The following is a 6,794-nucleotide window of genomic DNA, read 5'->3' as shown; positions in this document are numbered from 1 at the left end:
AGAAATTGGGGCATAAAAAAAGTAATAAAGAGGGAATGACAATAATAAAACTTCTCTATGGACTTTGCACATATATTTATTGTTTAATAAAAATATCTTTATTGGTTTTTCTGACAGTAAATGACCATTGTCCAAAAAAAAAGAAGGGAGTGAATTAGGAAAAAACCCACACTAGTCTTTCCTCCTCCTATGTAGGAAAAACCCAGTTCTGCCTTCTGTGCATTTCTCCTGTCTGGGATAGGGTAGAGGGGATTCCCACCCCTCTACCCTTCTTTACTTCTTATGGCTAGACTAGTAGTAAAATAATTAGTTTGACATAAAATTAGATTAACAGGAGAAAAAACAATATGTATACACAGGAAAATCACAATATGATTCTCAGTTCATAAAATGAGGTTCGAAGAAATGATTGAACTGGATACCTTTTATATTATTTAGAAAAAGAAAACAAAAAAATGCTAATTAGAAATCTAAGCAAGGTTTGGGTATTCGTTAATGAGGAATTTAAACAACGTAGGAAGTTGGAAAAGAGGCAATAGATTTGACTACACAGACTTTTTGGTTCTGACTTAATTCTAGAGGTATCTTCCAGGTACAGCGAGGACACCTTTCACAGAGGAGATTTATTTCCTGCATTCAAGGAGATAGGGGAGGGTCAAAGTGCCCTTTTGGCTGCTGATCAAGTAACTTTAATTCAATGTAATCAATATGCCATCGTGAGCTATTTTGGGACAGCCTGTCATGGGCCCTGACATTACTTTTACACAGAACACTTCTGACACTTTTGGGCCCCGACATTACTTTTACACAGAACACTTCTGATCACCAAACATGTGGGTTTTTTCCCCAAAAATCAAGTCATTCTCTGTGACAACTGCTGCATGTCTTATAATTTAACTCAGTTCTGACACTGTCCACTTGGAAATAGCGTCAGATCCCATAGATTAGGAGATCCCCACAAGACTGTTCCCACCCCAATTCAGATGCCAATCACAAGTAGCAGGTCCCCAGCTTACCATAACTCTGTCCCACTTTGCTACAAATTGGAAGTTCCCATGACTTCCTCCTCAGTTTGTTAATTTGCTAGTGTGGCTCACAGAACTCAGGGAAACATGTTTACCAGTTTTAAAAGAATATGATAAAGCAAGGGTCTCTGACCCCTGGGGCTGCAGACCGGTACTGGGCTGTGACCTGCTAGGAGCTGAGCCACAGAGCATGAGGTGAGCAGCAGGCAAGCCATCGAAGCTTCATCTGTATTTGCAGCTGCTCCTCCAGCACTAGCATTACCACTTCAGCTCCACCTCAGATCATCAGGCATTAGATTCTCATAAGAGCACTGGTCCTTGGTGCCAAAAAGGTCGAGGACTGCTGTAAGGATGGAAATGAACAGTTGGATGAAGAAATACATAGGGCAAGGTTTAGGAGGGTCCCCAGCACAGGAGCTTCCAGAACTATGGAGTTGGGGCATGTTACCCATTTGATGTGGATGGGAGTTGGGGTGTGTTACCCTCCCAGTGCGGATGTGTTCACCCACTTGGAAGCTCTCTGAACCTCGCACTACTGGGAATTTTATGAAGTTTTCCTTATGTAGGCATCATCGATTATTTATGTAATAAAGAAAACAATCTATTTAGTGAGATTTTACTATTTCCAACATTGAATTATTACCAATAACTCTAAAACAAGCATCATCAATTATTAATCCATATCAGGCCCTCTCCCCTCTCTGGAGAAGTAAGGTGTGGGGCAAAGCTGAAAATTCCAAGCTTCTAATCATGGCTTGGTCTTTCTGATGACCAGCCCCAACCAGGAGCCCACCCAGGATCACCTCACTAGAACAAAAGATGCTCCTAGTGCTCTTACCACTTAGGAATTTGCAAGGCTTCCAGGAGCTTTGTGCCAGGAACCAGGTTGGGGGCAGAAAACTATGTATTTTTTTCTATTATCTCAGAGAGGGAAAGGGAGGGGGAAGAACAACAGCTTTCCATAAACTCATCCCTGGGGGACCATTATTAATAATTTGGAGTATATAATTCCACACGTTTAGACCTCTATAAAATTAATTTTTTAAACACAATTTTAAAAAAACACATTAAATTTTTTGTAAACTTTCTTCAATCAATAATAAATAGCTCTTAATGTCAATAAAGAAACATCTACCTTTTCCTTCTCAATGTCTTATTTAGGAACACCATATTTTATTTGGCCAATCCCCCATCAATGTATATTTCCAATATTGGGTCTGTTCCAGAGGGGTCTGCTTTCTCATCTATGAGAAGGGTAGTACAGTCCTAACATCTATCAATGAATATCATATACCAATATTTGGAAACCTACACTGACACATCACCCAAAGTCTATAGTTTATCTAGGGTTCACTCTTAGTGTGTACATTCTATGAGTTTGGATAAATGTATATTGTATAATATAGTACATACTATATAGTATCATACAGAAGAGTTTCACTGCCCTAAAAAATTGTGATCCACCTTTTCATCCCTCTCCCCGCCAAATCGTGGTAACCACTGATCTCTTTACTCCATAATTTTGCCTTTTCTAGAATATTGTATAGTTGGAATTATACAGTATGTGACCTTTTAGATTGGCTTTTTCACTTAATATGTATTTACATTTCCTCCATGTCTTTTCATGGTTACAGCTCATTTTTCTTTAGTGCTAAATAATATTCCATTGTCTGGATGTACCAGTTTATTCATCCATTTACCTACTGAAGGGCATTTTGGCTGCTTCCAAGTTTTGGCAATTATGGATAAAGCTCCTATAAATATCCATATGCAAGGTTTTAGACATAAATTTTCAATTCCTTTGAGTAAATACCAAAGAGTACAATTGGTGGATTTTATGGTAAGAATATATTTAGTTTTGTGAACCACCAAACTGCCTTCCAAAGTGGTTGTACTATTTTGCATTCCCACCAGCAGTGAATGAGAGTTCCTGTTACTCCACATCCTCGCCAGTATTTGTGAGTGTTACAGATTTTGGCCTTCTTAATAGGTACCATGTGATGTGAAACATCTTTTCATAAGCTTAGTTGCCTTCTCCGTACCTTCTTCAGTGAGATGTGTTAAGGTTGGTTCTGTTTTCATGAAAGGAAAAAAAAACTTTGTTCCCAGTATCAATACTTTCTTAATACTCTTCTGTAGTGCTTAAAATTTTTTTTACAGTGATATTTCATTTAGGAGAAAAATAAAGCTAAAAGAAACAATTTTTTTAAAAAGCCAGGGCTAGAAAGAGACTGAGAATGAAACTAGTTGCTTATATTTGCTACCTGGCTCCCCACTTTAAGCCTTTAAACAAACACAGCTTTCACAACTCTCCAAGAGAGAAGAACATGGTTAAAATAACACCATGACACACCCTATTTCCTTTACTCAGCACCATTTAATGTATTAAAGAACAGGGGGTTTTTTTAACTCAAAATAGGAAACATCACAGTCTTTTAAGAGCAATACATTTAATACATTCATAAGACTTCAAATGAAAAACATATTATTCATGCTACAGGTTTTCAATCTTCCTTGGACAACAAAAAACACAGTACTCAAACTACATGTTTTATTAAGGGGAACATAAAATTTCATTGACACAAGGGTTAAAAAAAAGAAAAACCAACTAATCCAGTATCAGCAGACTTCCTTAAATCCCCATCCTATCCCACTCCTGAACTCCATCAGCTGCCTTCTGTACCCGTACTTCTTCTCTACCCAATAATTCAACACAAAAAAATTTAGATATTTAGAAGTGTGTCACTGAATGAGTACTACAACATGCTAAAAAAAAAAAAAAAAAAGCCAACTTATTTACAGAATGTTAGAAGAGGGGTATAAGATTAGGTGAAAATTAGAGTATAATGGGAAAACTGGGATATTTGTTTCACTTCACTTTTTTCAGAGCACAAGAATTGTACTCAAAGGTTAGCATAAGGGAACTGAAGATACCAAGAAATAGTCTAAAATTATTTACAAAAGGAAGACCGACCATACTAATGTCTATTAAGAGCTTATAATGCCATGGAAAAATATTTAAATTACAAAGTTAAATGAGAAGAAAGTAGAATACAAAACTGTATGCACAAATGACTTAACTATGTAAAAACCAACCAACCAAAAGTTGCCTTAAAAAGGGTTGAAACTTCAAAATGTTGTTAGTGGTTATATTTTAGTAGTGTATCTACAGAGATCTTTTTCTTCCTTTTACTTTTCTGACTTTTCCAAAATTTTCTTTGCTGGATTTTTTAAAACTACTCCACTGTGTGTGAAGAGTAACTTCCCAGAGGTTAGAGGGCTTTGGCCTCTCCCAGAGCCAGATGCAAAGTGTCACCAGATGCTGCCTGATGAAAAATGCTGAACCAAACAGGAATGTCATGGATTTACCAAATAAAACAGAAATACCCATACTTGGCAAAACCGTATTTACAGTATGGTAGTAGCTCCTTAATACTAGAATTAAATAAGAGGACAGCTATTTTTTCCTACCTTCTGTGCAGATGCCAAGTTTCACAAAAGCTATCGTCACAACTTTAGAAAGCTAATCCTCGATTAGAAACAAAAATAAAACATCACTGTAACAACAGTAAACAGAGAAAAGCACAAAATTTAGAAAATTATAAAAAGTGCTTTCTATAAAAATGATTCCCTTTAAAACATTTAATTCTGTACACACTTTAAGGTTCCCCTCCTATTCTCCCCCCAAAAAAGAGCAAACCCTCCAAACACTTTCTACCAAAGTATCCATTGGTTTGTTCATTCAACAAACACTGATAAAGGCTCAAAATGTGTGAGGCACTGGGGTCTCAAAGAGGAGAGATTTGTCCCTGCTTCAAAGATATCTTAGTCTTCTCAAAGTGAGAGGCAGACACATCACCAACCACAATACATCAATTTAAAGCAGATACCGCTGCTTTCTTACAATCAAAGAATACGTTGCAATTCTCACTGAATTACTTACATGAAAGTCCTTACACAGAAACTTTCCTGACTTACTAAGAGGCAAAAATGAAACTACTTACCCTTGATAAATACTTCTAAAAAGGGCAGTCATTAAATTACATTTTGTGATCTTTACCCCTAAAAATCACAATACCTAGTGAAGTCAGTTAACTTCCTTTTAAGCAATGGAGCATTTTTTACTCCAAGAATGAGACACTTTGAAACTGCAAATAAGTGATCCTGTATCTAGATCAAGGCTAGTCAGTTCCATCTAAAGCTGAGTCTCAGGAGAGCAAATTTCAATTAAAATCTTCAGTCTCCTCTTCCATTCGTTGATTTTCAATATGCTCCTGTGTCAGTCGCTCCAGGTCTTTCCTTACATTTGGGTGGTCTTCCAGATCTTCGTAGAGTGATCTCACGATGTCCAATCTCCTGTAATTTTCAGGCTTGACTAGGCTTCGGACAACCTGGAGGCATCGTTCTTTCAGGGTATACACTGTAAGGGCAGAAAACCGAATCTTCAGCAGCAGACTCAGGCAAGCCTTGGGATGAGGGATGAGCAAGAGGCTTTTCCAGCCATAGCAATTACACTTACTTCAGATGGACCTCACTTTGGGGAAAAAAAGCAAGTACACGTGTCGTGGCAGAGTGTAACATAAAGACCCCAATGGACATTTCATGCTATTCATGACCTTGTGTAGTAACTTCCCCTTGCAAGTAGGCTGGGCCTGTGATGTGCTTTAATAACTGAATGTAGGTAAAGTGACACTGTAGTAACTCTGGGCCTAAACCTTAATAAAGCCTGGCAACTTCCACTTTTACACTCTCAAAAGCCCTGAGCTACCCTACAGGAGAGACCACACAAAGAGGGACAAGCACTGAGCCTATATAGGAGAGAGGCCCCAGCCAAGCTGCCAGAAAAAGGGAGCCACACCAATGACCACCAATGAGCAGAGTAACAACCCAGCTGAGCTCAACCCAGACTGCAGAATCATGAACAAATCAAATGGTTGTTAGTTTTGGGATAGTTGTCACACAGCAATAGATAAATAAAACAATACATACTTAGATTTTGGGGGAACTTAAATCTGATTTTATATTCACTGGGAAACTTACTCTTTAAGGGTATCCCATGAGGCAAAATATATTCCATTTAACTTATCAATGGTCATTTTTGTATACCCACTTCCTTAAAACAGGATCTATATATACATATTAGTTTGAACCTTATGAAGCTACATGTTTTTTTTTTAGTCCACAAGAATATCAGTTTCTTAGAATTCAACCTAATAATATCACTCGAGTTTTAAACAAATGGTAAACTATGTTGCTAATGTTCAATTGGGTGATTTTTTTTTAACCCCTGATTGGCACTGTGAGCTTTACTAGGTTAAATAACATTAAAAGATACAATACTAGAAGTCATATAAATAAGCCGTGATATAACATTCTCTACACCTTGTTCTTTCCCCAAGACTCCAGGGAATAATTCTGCTCTAAGACCAGGGAAACAAAAAACATTCATCATTCTACAGAGTTTTAATTCAGCCCACTTCTGACAAGCCCAAAGGGCCTTTGAGAGACCATGACATCTTTGCTCAATACAGAGCCTACAAGTACATTACTTATTAATAGTGGAGAATAGGACAAAGAAAGGATAAATACCTTGCTGAGCATCAAACAAAAATCAGTAAGGGCTTGGCTCTTGCATGTGGCCTATACTCTACTTAGTATAACAGCCTTATCTTTTTAAAAAGATGGAACATCAGTACCTGGCAGTGTGATGTTGGCAAAAATAGGCTGTCCATCAACATTAAGAGATGGCACAAATAGTTCAGTTTGGTT

General features: G+C 37.5%; 1 long non-coding RNA gene across 1 annotated transcript; it reads right to left on the bottom strand.

Moving 5' to 3' along the window:
* Window positions 1-3,382: 3,382 nt before the first annotated feature.
* LOC102888599 lies at window positions 3,383-6,794 on the bottom strand. The gene is made up of 2 exons (XR_001517380.1): window positions 6,722-6,794; window positions 3,383-5,445 (listed from the first exon to the last, which is right to left on the bottom strand). It is a non-coding gene; the product is annotated as an uncharacterized LOC102888599 (long non-coding RNA).

This window comes from Pteropus alecto, unplaced genomic scaffold (genome assembly GCF_000325575.1).
Source record: "Pteropus alecto unplaced genomic scaffold, ASM32557v1 scaffold75, whole genome shotgun sequence".
In the NCBI taxonomy this organism is placed as follows: domain Eukaryota; kingdom Metazoa; phylum Chordata; class Mammalia; order Chiroptera; family Pteropodidae; genus Pteropus; species Pteropus alecto.
This window is presented reverse-complemented; position numbering and strand designations above follow the sequence as displayed.